The sequence below is a fragment of the Wyeomyia smithii genome, chromosome 3, assembly GCF_029784165.1.
Source record: "Wyeomyia smithii strain HCP4-BCI-WySm-NY-G18 chromosome 3, ASM2978416v1, whole genome shotgun sequence".
Lineage (NCBI taxonomy): Eukaryota > Metazoa > Arthropoda > Insecta > Diptera > Culicidae > Wyeomyia > Wyeomyia smithii.
Genome location: NC_073696.1, coordinates 136,554,293 through 136,572,836, shown reverse-complemented (window position 1 = coordinate 136,572,836; position 18,544 = coordinate 136,554,293). Strand labels below are relative to the sequence as shown.

The 18,544-nt window shown below is 36.6% G+C and overlaps 1 protein-coding gene across 9 annotated transcripts in view; it reads left to right on the top strand.

Annotated features, from left to right (window-relative positions):
• Window positions 1-3,296: 3,296 nt before the first annotated feature.
• LOC129732246 (neuroligin-4, X-linked) overlaps window positions 3,297-18,544 on the top strand; it is a 492,846-nt gene continuing 477,598 nt past the window's right edge. For all 9 annotated transcript variants that reach the window (XM_055692929.1, XM_055692928.1, XM_055692930.1 and 6 more), the window contains exons 1-2: window positions 3,297-3,581; window positions 3,663-3,801. The gene's annotated coding sequence lies outside the window, so the exon portion shown is untranslated. The remainder of the gene's footprint in view (window positions 3,582-3,662; window positions 3,802-18,544) is intronic.

Below are 18,544 nucleotides of genomic sequence, written 5' to 3'. Positions count from 1 at the left end.
ATGCTCAAATGCGTTGCTATGACAACATTTACCCGGCGCATGCGCGAATGTGTTGTTATGCGCAGTGCAGCTAGATCGACAATCGTCTCGTCATAGTACTTTCAATTAATTATAAATTGATTATAAAAAGCAATGTACTCTCTTAAAATGGATTGTTTCTGTAACTTGGATATTTTTTTTTTTTTCGCATAGTTTTAACGTTGCACATAGTTTATTGGTTGCACTGCAAGGGGTTTGTTTATCTTTTCATGGCACATTTCGACACCTCGAATAGTTTTATTGAAATCGTTCAAATAATTTTAATGACAATTTAATCAAGTAATTTTCCGTTGGCTGCTGAATACTAAGACCAACCATAAGAAATGCACTTTGTAGGTACGTAGTATTGTTATTTGGCGTGTAATATTGAACAGGCGCGGCTGCTCCGGCTGAGAATTTTATACACAGTTTTTTTTAATAGTGCAAACATCTGGAAGATAACTTGAAAACAAGCCCATACTATTGAAAAAATACTCCAAAACCAGGAAAAAACGAGTTTGTTTTCGAAATGTGGTTGAATCACTGATGAAAAACAACTTCTCGCAAATGATGTATTTAAAGTTGTTTTCTGTGCAGTTTTGATAACATCATAAACACAAGTTACAGACAAGCAGCGGCAGTTTATATTCAATAATCTATAAAATACATTTAAACTATAAAAGAACATCTCGAGAACAAGAATATAACAACACAAGTTTTCAATTGCGTTTATGGTACTCTCATATGACTACTGTCATTGTGAACTCTTTTCTAACATGTTTTACTTGGGGAGTTAGATTGAATGTGCGTAATGTCTTTAGAGACTTGAATGAAGTTTCCTGTGAACCAAGTGAGTGTCTTTATCATTGATAGAAGCGCGGCCTTTTGACGCACTCCTATCACCAGAAATTCACAGAATTGATTAAAAAGGTCTTTCTTTTTTTTCGGTTTAAGCTCGTGGGTATATATTGTGTCGATTTGTGTAATCAACGAAAAACTTCAGCTTCTTATTGATTTAAAAAATTTATGCAGGTGTCAACGCTCTAATGACTCTATTTTAATCCGTAAAGATGTATCAATTCCTCCATGTATCAAATCATGGCAGGTGGATGAAATATGTTATGTAAAAGTGCTCCAACATTCACTTTCCAAATCAATTCAGTACAAATTCACAAAAATACGTATTTTTATAAAAAATCAAACAAAAAAACCGTTACTCAAATTTTAGGCTCTACATTTTCGCGGTAAGATCTTCTGAATCCATACGCGATGAAAGATTTATTTTAGCATGCAAACATTTTGAGAAATAGAAGAAAGGCAAAACCACTAAAGTACGTATTTTCATGGAAACCTGATTTTCCCAGTCTCCCACGGTAGGCTCAGTTTAGCTCTTCAATTTTCAAGCTCTTTATTTTCAGAGTGACGTCTCCTGCATCCAAAGATGGTGAAAGATTTTTTCTAGCATGCACAGATTTGGAGAAAATCAAGTTTTCATAAGAACTCGTACTTGAGTGAATTCAAACTCGTTTTTCTCTAAATCTGTGCATGCTAGAATAAATCTTTCAGCATCTCTGTATTAAGAAGACGTTACTCTAGAAATATAGAACTTGAAAACTGAAGAGCCAAGTTGAAACCTACCCTGGGAGACTGAGAAAATCAGGTTTCCGTGAAAATACGTACTTTAGTGAATTTAAACTCGCTTTCTCAAAAAATTTGTATGCCAAAATAAATATTTCATCGCATATTTATTCAGGAGACCTTACTTCAAAAATGTAGAGCTTAAAATTTGCAGAACGATTTTTTTATATGAATTTTATGAAAATACGTAGTTTTGTGATTTTGTACTGAAATAATTTAGAAACTCCAAAATTCACTCTTGCATTCCATGTTTCATCCACCTGACATGATTTGATACATGGAGCAATTGATACGTATGAAAATTTCCAGTGTTTGCTCAATTTGTTTGAAAAATTAGAAAAAAAACAAAGACATATTTGCGTTTCACGAAAACGGGGAGGGGTCCAGAGGGGTGGCATCTTTACCAAAACTTAGAGCAATCATTCCCCTTGGATAAAAGTCCAAGTTTTCCCAAATCGGCCGTTCCAGTGCTAAAAACGAGCATTTTCAAAAAACAAGTTCCGTCTCGGGTCTTTACGGGTTAAAAAAATGTTTATTAAGACTTACAGGAAGAGATGAAACAGATTCACTTTTTTGAGAAGATTAATGCTTCAAGACAAATGCTCAGCAGTTTGATAGTAATTCTAGTTTGTAATTTGTTAGTCCTGTTGCAAATTACGTCGTTCATGTGTTCAACTTCGTGATTAGGTAGTCTACCCAGAAAGGCTTGCCTGAACAAAGTGATTCTCCCTGCGCGAAGAGGGTTAAATGAGATTAGATCTATCGAATCCGGACTATTCAGTTTGATCTATTTTAGATACATAAGCTTACAGATCCCCACTTGAATCGTTGAACCTTTTTTAATTACATTTTTTGGGACTTATATGGAAAAATCAATAAAAAAAACTTCTGGTTATCGTGAAAAACTTTACGAAACGATTGAACACCGGCGACCATTCCAACTGAACAATCAAAATAAACAGTAGTTCTATCGTTAAAGAATATATTTCGGTACATAGCTGAATATATATTTTCATACAGTTTAATGAAAATCATTTATAGAGCGAATTTATCTGGTTGGTGAGGAAGCCAAAACACTAATTGCACAAATTTATTTACCAAGAAGAAATATTATTCCAAACCTTACGGTCTCAAACTGGCACTAATTATAAGTAAAACATTCTCAAAATATCAGTATGGAACAAACAAAGTGATGTTAATTTTCAAAAAATTTTATGAGCACATGCAAACCACTCTCTGAAGTAATTAAGGTTTTTTTCAGTATCAAATTGTTCAATACCTCAAACTCAGGATGCCGTGAATACAAATTTTCTCGCGTGTAATACCTATCGAGTTGTTAAAATGATATGTGAATAATGCTCAAACGCGCGATTCATGTATCAAACGTCGTTTGTCCGATTGATATGACACATTTTCACTACTCTTGAATATGCATGTAATATTTCAGATATTTACACTAGAGAATTGTACGCTTTGAACACCCCTAAATTAGTGATGCTGCACGTATACCATGCTCTGTGGAAAATGCATGGGAGGCTGATAGGATGAACGTGAAGTTTTCTCTTTATCCTTCTCTCAACTGGAGCATATGGCATATTTGCTCTGAGAGTTATTTTCCCGTGAAACTTTTTCATAAGTTTGGCTCCAGCAAACATTGAGAAAGCGACAAACGTACAATTGAACTTCAATCGTTCTTCATTCTTCAATAATCTGTAAATTGTGTATATAGAAAACTGAGCACTGAAGTCTTTTCCGTAGACTTATTAATATTATATACATTGTAGTGTTAGAGTAATAAACTCGTTTTAGTGTTAAAGTAACGAAATTATTATTTACGTGAGTTAGCAGCCGAGGAGAAACAGTATTGCAAATTGAAGATAGTGCAAAAATTGCCTACCTAGATTATATTTTCCTGTCGCGAAAAAGTAATTAGAACTGAAACAAACGAATTTTTATAGTAAATGCGTTGGATTGAATAATATATAATGCACCTTTTGTCTTTTTAGCAACAATTCGTAACAAATGTGAAAATTTAACCGACACGATAATTATTATTGACACGATTAAAGAGTAATGTAACCTATATTAATGAGGTTAACTAATAAAGCAAAATATTTTATGGCTTAAAAAAAACATTATTGGCTAGTAAGTATGAAACTACGTCGAAACATAAATCATTAGCAATTGCGTTATTCACTATTCTGCAGTAATGGTTACTCCTTTTTTTTCACATACTTTTACATCATCATCGACAATGACAATCATACAAAAGAGATTTCTCCAAACGTGATAACTAATTAAATATAATCAGGTTGAGAGCAATTACTAGATGTTTGTTTCTGTTATGATTTACACAATGAAAGATATAATAAAATTATATAGATAATTAGTTGAACATAAATAAAACAATTATATACAGAATTGTATATCAAGAGGATCCAAATAGGCCACTTTAAGTTACTACTAAAGCTGAACTTTTGTTGTGACTTGTTCATTAATTACGAGACGATATTGCATCAAGTTCATTGTCAATATGAAATAATGTAGTGGCATAAGCGTAGTAAGGAATAGAAACATGCATTTTTTTAGATTTATTATTTACGTGTTTGCGAATTATACACTGGCTGTCCTCGGATTGATGCTGCAAAGCGCATTCTTACAGGTTACTATTCGCTGTTTTGCATTATTTCCAATAGGCGTCTATTAAACCTTTCGTCTGTATGCCTAAACCTCCTGACTTTATATCTAAAATTCACTGTGTTTATCTTTGGAACATTTAACATGTTTTTAATAACGAGGCATATTTACATGATTATTACATGACTTATTAGTTGGGAGTTTAATAAATGATTTCACAGGCAGTCAGACATTCGAAAATAGTTTTGGATTATTTATTATTATACAGAGTTATATTTGTATTTTAGTAATTTGTGTACTTTTAGTTATAAACTGAATTTTTCATTGCTTTATTCTAAAATACAACTGCAGTACCTACAACTTGAGAATGTTTCTCTAAACTTCGATAGAGATTTGAAACTTTAATATTTAACTTTTGCACTTTTTCAATTCTTTTCGATTTCTAAATTTGTCCATATATTTTACTAATTTTTGTGGGATTGGTTTCGAATATTTTGTATGGTTCAGTTCAGCATTGCATTCAGTTATTTGACTCCCAGAGCCCATTGAATATTACACAAAAATTAATTTTTCCCATAATTGTCAGATAAAACCCTTCAAAACACAAATTAAAAAAAATTTGATTATGAACTGAAACTTTCATTGGAAAACGGGACTTATGACAAAAATTTACCTAAAAAAAGATCCTTGATATCTTATCGGGGGGCTTAATTATTGGCATTTTTATATGAGATGGAAAACTTTCGTTGTTTTATAAACAATTTAATACATAACGGTGGCTTATATTCAATTATAATCAAATGAAATGGGAACCTATAGGGTAGCCAAACTTTGAAACCACGTGTTCAATCAAAATTTATCAGTTAACCCTTAACTAGCCCGCTCATCTGATAATAATATTGATCAAATCGGTTGTGTAGTTTTTGAGATAATGAAGTTTCGTGATTTTCACATTTCGGTACCTTACAGACGAAGTTACAGTTCGATTACAGTAAAATTTAATAGGGTGTTATGAGGCAGCTAGACTTATTAATTGACACTAATTTTGTGGAAATCGGGTCAGCCATCTCTGAGAAAAGTGAGTGAGTCCAAGTAGTCTTCGGAATATGTTCCTTTTCATAGCTGGATTTCACATTTTTAAACATAACAGTAATGGTCCGATTGCAAGACAAATCAATAGAGTCTTATGGGGCAACTAGACCTTCCATTTGACACTGATTTTATGAAAATCGGTCCAGCCATCTCTGAGAAACATGAGATTAAACAGTCTTCAGAACACGTTTCTCTCCGTAACTTTTGAACCACAAGTTCAATCTTTATAAAATTAAAAAGTTAAGGGTATTTCAGGTAACCTGTTCATTTGAAACCAATTTTGTTCAAATCGGTTGTGTAGTTTTCGAGATAATAATGTTTCATAATTTTTACATTTTGACTAAACTGAAAATCCGATTGGGTACAATGAAATTGAATAGGGTCTTATGGAACAACAAGACCTTTCATTTTCAATTAATTTCATGAAAATCCGTCCAGCCATCTCTGAGAAAACTGAGTGAGAATAAAAATCTGCACACACACACATACAAAAAATGCTCAGTTCGTCGAGTTGAATCGAGTGACATATGCCATTCGGCCGTTTGGAGCACTTTTATACTTTCGGTTTTGCAAGTGATTGCTATATCTTTCTAGGAGAACGGCAAAAATGACAAATCATGGCATTTATTCAATCATCACCTTAGTAGCCACAAAATATGATCCGTAAGTATTCTTTACAGCCAGCCTATGCCAACCGTCATATGCATCAAGTTGTATGATAGTCTGATGGCAAAATAAAACTAAAAACCTGCAGACAATAATGGTGGCTAAAATAAAACCTGATGATCGTAATATAGACAGATGAAAACCGTGATAGGCGTGTTGGGTTTAATATACGCCATGTTCTGATCAAATTAAGAGAATCAGTTATAATGAGGGATTTTGAGAGCGTTCGAGGGGTTTCTGAAAACAACATGTCGCCTTAAATGAAAAAATGCGTTATGAAATTCAGTCCCAAATCAGCATTTTATTTCACAACATCACCGATACCACAGAGTAGTTTTGAAATTCGAATGATAGTCATACAATTAACAAAAAATGACAAATCATGTCATTTATTCAATCATCACCTTAGTTCAGAGGAATTAAATTTTGATTAAATAGTCATTCTGTACAGAATTACGGCGGCGAGCGGTAATTACGGTAAAATTCGTGGCCCGTTTTACCATAAATATTTCACGGCATGTGTTTTTACATGCACGAAAACGATTTAAATGACAATAATAATCAATCAATATAGAAAAAAACTCACGTATTTCTGTTTTTTACGACACTGTCCGAATATAATGTTGTCATTGAGAAATGAAACCAAGATAAAATTTATTACCTCACATTAAACATAAAGAATATATTTCAGTTAAAATTTCGTGGCCATTTTATGGACAGCAAATCGGCCTGTTAAAAACATCTGGTCCTATGATGGAGCGCATATGAAGTTTTGAAGACTGCAATAAACCTGGGTCAACTAGCCATCCCGAGTAACAACACAGGCTATATCTGAGTTTTATAGTGCTAGATAGAACCAAAACATAAAACCTTCAATGCCGACCACGCGGCTATGAAGACTTATTAACAACAGCTATATACATGTGCCATGGCTAGTTGGCCCAGGTTTATTGCAATAATCTGCAACCGTTGTTACAAATTCTCCTTGGTATATTTTAAAATGTGCTTAATGTATCGTATTTAACTATTGTACTTCTAATTTTGTTTCAATGTAATTTGTTAGTAGGATTAGTAATTCAAAATATAAATATTGTTAATAGATTAGTAGGATAAAAAAACAAAAATTGTTATACTAAAATGGGCCAAGCTAAACGCGGTTAAGAAACTGTTATACACCGTCAGCAAAATACAACCTTGCGGGGGTGGGCATAATTAAATGCAGGAAAAGGGAAGAAAATGGAGGGTGGTAAGAGGAGAGGAATCAGGAATTGAAAACCGCCAAATGGTCAGAAGTACCGCGGCGTTCGTGTGAGTAACAAGTGAGTGAAAAGTTGCGAGAAGAAAGCTAAGTTGAGTGAGCAGATTGTTGCACGAAGCAAGGCCAATTGCATTCAGGTAAAGCAGCCCACCCACCGCCTTAGTTGCCACTTGCTAATAAATTTTGTCCGATCAGGACCTTTTATTGCTATTATTATCGAATTCATATTCGATCGTCGTTTCCTCACTTCACACGAGTCGGCCTAGGTGGTGAAATCCGGCTACGCCTAAACGTAAAGGAATTTCGGGCAGCGACATGCCCGCTCAATCCTCGGGCGACCGGCCCTAACCGTAAAAGAGGACCCTTCTCGGTGAAGCCAATACGGCATCGTCTGTGGCCCTTCGATCGCACCAAGGAAGGAAGACGCCGAAAGACCCGTATTCCGGGTTCGCCACAGAGACAGAATCACGAAAGGCAGAACTCTATGACCGTACACACAAGGCAGAATATTTCAAAAGGCAGAATTTGGAAGGGCACGAATAGTAGAATCACTGGTAGCAAAACCTGACTCACGATAGCCAAAAGCGTGATGGCAAATTGGTGCGAATCCTGGTCACGATATCAAAGCTGCTACTCTACATTTATTATTTAATATTATTTGGTAACTGGACATAAGAACTGGTCACAAGCAATGACCAGTTTTGATGGGAGGTGCAAATCAAGCCTAATTATTAGATCCGAAACGCGCAAACTGGTTTGGCGTTGGAGAGTAATTTTTCGATGTTAGGTATAACTTACACTAGTGTCTTGTTGGCTTGTTTTTTATAATTAACATTAAATAATTCATGCGGCGAAAACGCATAATCGAGGGCAAGGAACCGAGGCGGCACAAAGCCGCCATGGTTTCCGCTGTCAAAGCCGGCCGCCGACCCGCCGTCGGAAGCGGCGGCCTCTCGCATACAAACAACTGATCTGCTGGTTTTATAGGATTATTCAAACAGGTTTTCTTTCCCTTAGTTAAGTCCGAACGAGCGGTAGCGAGTATGGACAGCATACACAAGGACAATAAAGTCGGCCAAAGACCGCGAGTGTGTGTAGACCATTTTACGATTCTGCCATTCGTGCTCTTTGTGATTCTGCCATTCGTTATTCTGCCTTATGAAATATTCTGCCTTTCGTAATTCTGCTTTCGTGATTCTGCCTTTTGATTTTCTGCCTTTCGTAGGAGACCCCGCATTCACGCCAAACCACGCATCCGCCATTGCGATTCGGCAGAGCCATTGTTCCAGCCAGCGCAGAACAGCAACGAGTTTCCCTCTCCTCCGCAACCAGCAACACAGCATCGCAGCAGCAGCAACGCAGCATCGCATCGCCAGAACCAGAACCCTCCGAAGTAGCCGGTACGTACCGTGAAAAGGGAAGTGATCTTCTAGCGCCCATCCCACACACACACACCCACACGCACACCCTCGATTCTTGATATAAAGATCAGATGATTAACTCACAGTTTTTCCATTTAAGCTAAAACGAAACCTCCTAAGAATCCAATAGTTGTTCCACACTTTCCCGCGCGTAGCCCCTCCGATTACCCCGTAGCAAGCCGACCCGGTGATCCAAGATTCACGGTCTCTTGATCGGTGAGCTTTCTCGAGAGTATATTCTGCCCAGTTAGTTAGTGATACATCAAAACTTCATATGCGCTCCATCATAGGACCAGACGTTTTCAGCAGGTCGATTTGCTTGCCATAGAATGAAATTTGAACTGAGATATATTCTGCAAATTAAGTGTAAAGCACCAAATTTTATCTTGGCTTCATTTCTCAATGATAACGTTATACTCCGACAGTGTCGTGAAACAGAAATGTCTGAGTTTTCGTTCTATAATGATTAATTATTATTGTCATTCAAATCGTTCTTGTGCATGTAAAAATACATGCCGTGAAATATTTATGGTGAAACCGGCCACGATTTTTATCGTAATTACAGCGCGCCGTCAGAATTCTCTAGAAAATGAATCTAGAACTAAATTCAATTAAAGTGTTGATTGGACAAATGCCATGATTTGATAAATTTTGTTAAATGTATAGTTTAATCCATCATTCGAATTTCAAAACTGTCCTTTGGTATCGGTAATCTTGTAAAATAAAATGCTGATTTAGGATTGTGTTTCATAATTTAGCATTTTACCCATCCAAGACGACATGTTGTTTTCGGATAAATTCTCGAACGCATCCAAAATCTTTCATCATAACTGATTCTCTTAATCTGATCAGAACACAGCATATCTTGAACCAAAAAGCCTATTATGGTATTTATCTGCCTAAGCTACGATCACCAAGTTTTATTTCAGCAACAATTATAGACTGCTGGTTTTAGTTTTATTTGGTCATCAGTAGGACTATCATACAACTTCATGCGTATGACGGTTGGGATAGTATGGCTGTAAAGAATGCTTGCGGATCGTATTTCTTGGCTATTAAATAAAACCAAAATATAATCATAGACTTTGCTGTAAGTTAGCAAAAAAAAAAAACGAAAACAAAACAATCCTAAGTCTTTGAAACTTTTTGATTATTACTTGGGATGGTTGTAAAGAATACTTGCGGTTCACATTTTTTAGCTATCAAAGAAAACCAAAATATAAACAAAGACTTTTTTTTAAGTTAACATAAAACGAAAATAAAACAATCCTAAGTCTTCGAAGCATTTTGATTGATACTTGGGATGTATATAGCTGTTGTTAATAGGTTGTTATAGCCGCGTGGTCGGCATTGAAGGTTTTATGTTTTGGTTTTATTTAGCACTAAAAAACTTGGATATAACCTATTTTGTTATTTGGGGCGCGTTCAAAGAACGGTATTTCGTCGCGTCGGAAAAGAACCTTGTGCGGCAACTCCTGGGATACGCCCGTTCCGGCATTTACAACATCTTGGCACTATTGGACAACAATCAGAGCATTGAAAGGAAGCCCGGTTCCGGACGGCCGACGACCCTGATCGACAAGAAGCTTCAAAGGATGCTGACAAGGAAGACCGGGAAAAAAGTGGCTACATCGCTGCGTGCGCTCGGCCAGGAGGTCGGTGCGACCGGCTAAACAGTGAAAAAGTACCTGGCGCACATGGACATACATGTCAGGAAGCAGCAGTCCCGTTCACTAGTCTCGGAGCTGCTGGCAATGATGCAGCGGTAGCGCCTGAATAAGATGGTCAAGTCGATTTTCCTGGCAAATCACGACGTGGTGATAGACGACGAAACCTGTCTCACTCTGGATGGCAACGATTAGCAGGGCACTTCGTATTTTACCTCCCCCATGAAGGATGTGAGCACCGAGATGATGTTTGATTCACACACCAAGTCTCCAAAGAAGGTGCTGCAGTGGCTGACAATCAGCGAGAAAGGGATGCCAAAGTTGTTCTTTTTTCGCTCCGGACTGGCCGTGGACGGAGAAATTTATAATACGAAGTATAGCGATCGTTGGAGAAAATGGAGCTGCTGAATATCGATGTGGTACCTAAGTTTGCGGACCCACCCAACGTCTCCAAGTCGCGTCCCATCGAAGATTTCTGGCCAAGCCTGAAGCGTAAGATCTACTCCAACAATTTTGTCGCGAAAATGAGGGAGAATTGTTAAATATAACGACGAAAGAATTAAAAAATATGCCTACACGCATGTTTTCGTCCGCCATGGCGAATGTTCCGGTTAACTGCCGGAGGGCCGCACGTAAGGGCGTTACGTTTTTTGCGAGGAAGCTAACACGATTACCTCCCATGGGAAGTTTATCAATCTTAATTATCTGTCTTAGTTAGTTTTTTATCACCATCCGAGAAAGTCAATTTTTTAACGCATACGTTACATAAATCAAAGAAACCATTTCACCATTATGATGGCATAGTAACATTTGCAAGATTGGTTGTTTGAACAAATGACAACATTATATATTGATTACAAATGCATTGTTTTTATTATAATTGCAAACTTAACTCAACTTAGTATTATGAAGAAAGTATAAACATCACTTTCAAAGTTAAATTTGTGGAAATTTTGAGCTGAACACCAGAAACGATCACTGATGGTTACCGAACCAGTATTACGTCCGAGTCCGAGTGAATGCTGATGTGGATTTAGATGGCAGCTTTTTCTGACAAAAATGTTAAAAAAGTAAAGGCTGTAGTGTGAAAATAAGCGGTTATTTACGCTATGTGACAAAACAACTTGGTCTTTTTTGTATGTTAATTTTTGTGTGTTTTTTGGCACGTCTAAATTACGTACTATTTTAAGCATGACGAATGTTACAGTTATGCAATCATAAACAGCATAGTCCTCATAAAAATATACCTACATTTTTAAAAGGGGCTTTCTAGGATAACCCTTTCCGACCGGGCCCACATAATTGTGTAGGAAGAAGCTGACTAAAACCAAACCTTAAGTTTTGTTTGCAGTAATTTTTTACCTACACAATTGTGTGGGCTCGGTCGGAGAGGGACAACAAATTTTTTATATTTTCACCATAGTTTTTTATTGAGGAAATCGACTAATCTTATGTTAGCGGGTCGTTTTCGATAATCATATATTTTGCATGGTTACCCGTGAAGAAACTGGAGAAATGTGGGAAGCACTCTCATTTGAATAGCCTTCTTCGTGAAATTTCACAGAATCTACATTTTATTTTGCCACTTTTAGAGCTTGTTCGTTGTCATTGCCGGCAGAAACACCTTTATCACTCGACTCTTCTATGAAACGAATAATTTCTTCACACGAAAATTTTTGTAATTGCGTCAACATTTTAACGGAACAAAACTTTTTGTTTGTTTAAAATAGCGTTAAAAATAATCCTATGAGTGTAAACAACAAAATCACAATAAACTATGTGATGTTATTTGCATGAAAATCGCACTAAGATATGACGGTTAGTACACTGAAAATATATTTTAGTTTATTCCACGAAAACGTATGTTTTATATACAAAACCTTTTGTTATTTTCTGCAGCGAAACCAATGCGTAATAAATATGAAGGTACTTTCGTCAGAACTGTCAAAACTGTTACAGATTTATATTCGTATACGTAACGAAAGGTTTTAAAAATAAACGCAATCAATCGTACAATGTGGCATGTGCATCACACATGGCATCGAATCCTGTTCAATCACAGCAGAACGCATAAGTTGCGTCATGCTGATTCCAAGTCAAAACCCTCGTCAGTCATCAACCCATCGTTGCTGCCTTGCATAAACACTTTCCCATGAAAGTGTCATTTTACAGAGTCATTGTTTTATGGCTGTTCCCAAGCCATTCCATTCCCAAGCTACATGCAGCGACGATGCGCTGACCAGGCGGTCTCTCTCTCAATACTTAGCTCTCTCCCGCCTTCTGCATCGATCACCGATTGGCTGATCGATACATAATGACTTCAAGTATCTCCAGTAAATAGGAGGTTAGGTTAAGCCAATTACTGAAATAAAGATTCATTCCTAAGTTGATACTCAACACGTAAGGTGTTTAAAAATCAGTCACGATGACATGCCGACATCATGCCTACATGGCTCCCAGTGACATTAAAACCAAGCACAGCCTTCTCCAAAAAATGCATTAAGTGAAGCACAATTAACAATATTTGTGTAATAAGTAATAAGTGCAAATAAGAAGAAGCTGAATTTCTGAGCTAATCGTAAACTGCAGCAGTGAACAAACGACGTGATAATCGGTGTGAAGTGACTAATTCCCCTCACGAAAAACATGTTTAAATAATGACCAGCGTTAATTGTCAACATGGGAAACGAAAAGTCAAAAGAATCACAGAATTCCGGGGACCCCCAGGTCCAAGTTTTAAATAGACTGGAAATTCACGCAGAGCAGCATAGAGAGCACGAATTCAAACTCACGATTATACTCGTGATCGTCTCTGTGCAATTGCTTATAACAGTGTACAAACTTTACAAAGAACACACCCGTGCGCAGGCTTTGAAAGCTGCGAAAACTATTTCGGATCTGACCACAATTTAAAAAAACTGACAAAGTGACAGTGTACACAAGTGTGTGTCTACAAAAACGATTTAGGGAACAGTGCGAAATAAACTGAAAGTGCGCGAAACGGGATGACAGTAAACCCGTCGGAAAATAACACTACAACATACCAATTCGAGAAATTAAGCTGATTATTGTACGAATGCAACAGAAGCGAGATGATTTACATACGAGTGCAACAGAAGCAAGATGATTAATATACGAGTGAAACGGAAGCCAGATGATTATTGTACGAGTGCAGCAGAAGCGACATAATTTTTTTACGAGTGCAACGGAAGCAGTGGAGCTGAACCACAAGAAGCATCTATAATCCGCAGGAAGATGAGACCAAAGCAACAAATCCGGAAGCAAGCAACATAAATATCGAGTGAGTTTATCCATCTATTATTTTTACATTAAAGTTAACAAGTCTCAATGAAAGATACATACAATAAATTAAAACAAGTATATGAAGACCTAAAATCAAAAGAGAATGTAAGGTCATCACAAAGAATATTGACAAAAAATTCAAACATAGCAAAGGATCTTATTTGGAAAATTGCCAATCTAAGAGAAACTACAGATAATCCACACAATGAAATAATATATCAAAAAGCACTTAAAGTATATCAAGTTATTAAGCAAATAGTAGATCAAAAAAGCAAATTACATTTAGTTTCATTTAAAGCAGCAGTAACAGCTATTATTTTTACAAAAAGATTAAATGCCAACATGACGTCAGTTTTAGATACTATTAAGACTGCTTCCACGCTCATACCCGAGTTCGACGGAAGCAGTGACAAGTTAGACAGAGTGATTGCCGCAATCAAGGCATTGGAGACTATCGTCACAAATGCAAACAAGGCAGCCGCCATCCAAGTAATTTTATCTAAATTATCGGGAAAAGCTCGATCAGCTGTGGGCGACAACCCACAGGAAATTAAAGAAATAATTGATGGCCTGAAAGCGAAATGTTCGACTACCCTCCAACCTGAGGTAATTTTGGCCAAGTTATCAAATGAAAGACAAACTTCAGAATTAGCCAAATTTACGGAGCAAATCGAGAAATTAACTCTCCAACTCGAAAATGCTTATGTTGCAGAAAAAGTTCCACTTGACACTGCATCGAGGCTGGCTGTTAGAGCCGGTACGAATGCATTGGCAAGCGGACTTAAAAATAAAGAAACACAACTGATCATAAAAGCCGGTAAATTTGATACCCTGGCAGAGGCAATAGGCAAAGCAACGGAAAATGAAAAAAATCCTACAACCAACACTATCTTGTATTGCAAAGGCCCCAATTACAATCATGCCAGAGGTGGCCACCGTGGACGCAACAACCGAGGCAATGCACCTCGCGGAGGCAATACGTACCACGGACGCAGTCATGGAAATCAAAATGGGTACAATTCATCTCGAGGTAGAGGTGGATATGGGTATCGTAACGGATCTGGAAACAGAGGTGGTAATAATTTTCGAGGAGGATATTATCACCCGCATAATCGCGTTTATTATGCCCAGCCGGAAAACATGCCGGCCCCCCAACCTATGAACGTTGGGGGCATAACGAGCATGGCAGCCAGTCCAGCTCAGCTACCTCAACAGTCCAACCAGCAAGTTCCTCTACAGAACTCGCAGGTCGCACTGGCCAATATTGCGAGACGCTAAAATGTTACAATATTAGCACATCCTGCACGAACTTTATAAATATCCAGATAACTGCCTCTAATCAAGTGTGCACTTTACTAGTGGACACAGGAGCAGATATTTCTATACTAAAAGCAAATATTGTTAATCCTAGTGAATTAGTAAACGTAAAAGAGAATTGTTCACTTTCAGGCATTACACAGCAAAAGTTACAAACCCTAGGAACAATTACTACAGATATAATTTGTCCTAATAATACTTCGATACAACATAAATTTCAACTAATTAACGAGGATTTTCCAATCCCCACCGACGGAATCTTGGGAAGAGATTTCCTGACAAAATTTCATTGTAGTATCAATTATGATTCATGGATACTTACAGTTTTCAATGCAGGTACAGAAATAGAGTTTACAATACAAGACAGTCTAGGTGGATATTTTATGATACCACCTAGGTGTGAGGTTTTAAGAATTATCGACTCCAGAAAACCTGAAGGAAGTTATTTCATGGAATCAAAACAAATTTTACCAGGTGTTTTTAGTGCAAAATCAATAGTTAACACTAGAAACCATTTAGTAAAAATTATAAACACTACATCTGAAATGGTAAAAATAAGCAAATCATTTGATAGGACATACGAAACTTTAGAAAACTATGATATTTTTACTTTCGATAAAATTGATTTACAAAACAGACAAGAACGTCTAATAATGGAACTGAAAACGGATAGTGTTCCAAATGAAGCTAAAAAGAGCTTAACTAACTTGTGTTCCAAATTTAGCGATATTTTTGCACTTCAACATGACAGTTTGACATGCAATAATTTTTATAAACAGGAAATAATATTAAATGACAAAACACCAGTATATACCAAAAATTATCGTATTCCAGAAGTTCATCGCGAAGAGATAGATGAACAAGTGAATAAATTACTAAAAGAAAATATTATTCGACCATCAATATCGCCCTACAACTCTCCTATCTTGCTTGTGCCTAAAAAGTCAAGCGATGGAAAGGCTAAAAATTGGAGACTTGTAGTCGATTTTAGGCGATTAAACAAAAATATCGTTGCCGACAAATTTCCGCTCCCCAGGATCGATGATATTCTCGATCAACTGGGAAGAGCCAAATATTTCACGACCCTGGACTTAATGTCTGGTTTTCACCAGATAGAACTTAATGATTCGTCAAAAAATTACACAGCTTTCTCCACTACAAAAGGGCATTTTGAATTTAATAGACTCCCATTTGGACTTAATATTTCGCCAAACAGCTTCCAAAGGATGATGACCATAGCCTTGAGCGGTCTTCCTCCGGAATGCGCTTTCCTTTATATTGACGATATAATTATCGTGGGATGTTCAATCAAACATCACCTTTCAAACCATGAAAAAGTTTTTGTAAAACTTCGAGAATTTAACCTTAAATTGAACCCTTCGAAATGCATGTTTTTCAGAAGTGATGTTACCTACCTGGGACATCACATATCCTGTGAAGGAATTCAACCTGACAAATCGAAATTTTCCGCAATACTGAATTACCCTGAACCCCGCAACGTTGATGATGTAAAAAGGTTTACCGCTTTCTGTAATTATTATAGAAGGTTCATTCCTTATTTCTCCGAAATAACAGCCCCTTTAAACGCGCTACTGCGAAAAGGAGTAAAATTTGAATGGGACGAAAAATGTAAAAAAGCATTTGACCATTTAAAGCAAAAATTATTATCCCCTACAATTTTGAAATTTCCAAATTTTAAAGAAAAGTTTATTCTAAGCACTGATGCATCTAAAATTGCATGCGGTGCTGTCTTGTCACAACTGCATGGTGACATAGAGTTGCCTGTCGCTTATGCAAGCAAAAAGTTTACAAAGGGTGAAAGTAATAAATCCACTATTGAACAAGAGTTGACTGCTATACATTGGGCAATCAACTACTTTAGACCCTATTTGTGTGGTAGACGTTTTACGGTTAAAACAGACCACCGTCCACTCGTCTACCTATTTTCAATGAAAAATCCAAGTTCAAAATTAACCCGGATGAGAGTTGACCTAGAAGAGTTTACGTTTGATGTCGAACACATAAGCGGAAAAAAGAACGTTGGCGCCGACGCTTTATCCCGCGTAGTAATCGACTCCGAAGAACTTAAAAATTTAACCATACTGCCAATCCAAACAAGATCTATGACCAGGCAGCAAATAAATCAGAACGATAATGACATAGAAACCAATTCATCTGCTGACGAGACTGATCACCTCAAAGCGTATGAATCGGTCAATAACCTAGATGCGTTTAACATACCAAAGGTTATTTTCGATATAGACGACAACAATCTAAACGTACGAATTTTATCAAAAACTCTGAAAAGAATTCTTGCACAAGAGCAATTATTTTACAAGAGAAGAAACTTTAATATACAAAAATGTCTGCAGACATTAGATGCAATGGCCGCCACATTAAAAATAAAAATGCTAGCTGTGAAAATAGATGATATATTATTTTCAATGATTTCTCGAGAAACTTTTAAGGAAGCATGCAATAAACTACTGAAAAACATTACGATTATAATTTATACACCAGCCCAAGTTATAAACGATGAAGACACTATAAAGAAAATTATCTCAGAAAACCACGACACCCCTACGGGAGGTCACGTTGGTATTAGCAGATTAATGAAGCGATTAAGATCAAAATACTATTGGCGTAATATGAAAGGCACGATAGCAAATCACATCAAACAATGTGAGAAATGTAGCCTGAATAAACACAAAATGAAAACAAACGAAACATACTTAGAAACAACAACACCAGCCAAATGCTTTGATCTCATATCAATAGACACAATTGGACCGTTAACCAAATCAAAGAATGGAAATAGGTACGCGCTAACAATTCAGTGCGATTTATCAAAATATATTATCATAGCTCCAATACCTGACAAACAGGCTAATACATTAGCAAAAGCTTTAGTAGAAAATTGTATTCTCATATACGGATGCCCAAATACAATTAAATCAGATCTGGGTACCGAGTATAAGAATGAAGTTTTTGAAAACATTTGCAAATTATTAGAAATCCAACAAAAATTCTCAACTGCCTACCACCCAGAAACGATAGGAGGTCTTGAAAGAAACCATAGATGCCTAAACGAATATCTCCGAAGTTTTATCAATGAAGAGCATGACAATTGGGATGCATGGCTTAAATACTACACATTTTGTTATAATAGTACACCTCATACCGACCATTCATTTAGCCCTTCCGAATTAGTTTTTGGAAAACTTGCAAACATGCCGAGCCAATTTTCAAATATAACAAGAGTTGATCCAATATATAATCACGAATCATATTTTTACGAACTGAAATTTAGGATGCAACAAGCAGCTAGTAAAGCAAAAACTCTGCTAGAAAAAGCTAAAACAACTAGAATACAAAATCAGCAATTAGTTTCAAATCCAATTGATGTAGCGATAGGAGACCAGGTTTGGTTGAAAAAGGAGAAAAGACGGAAACTGGATCCAGTTTACTCTGGACCATTCAATGTTATTGAAATAAATCATCCCAACATTAAAATAAAAAATATTGTC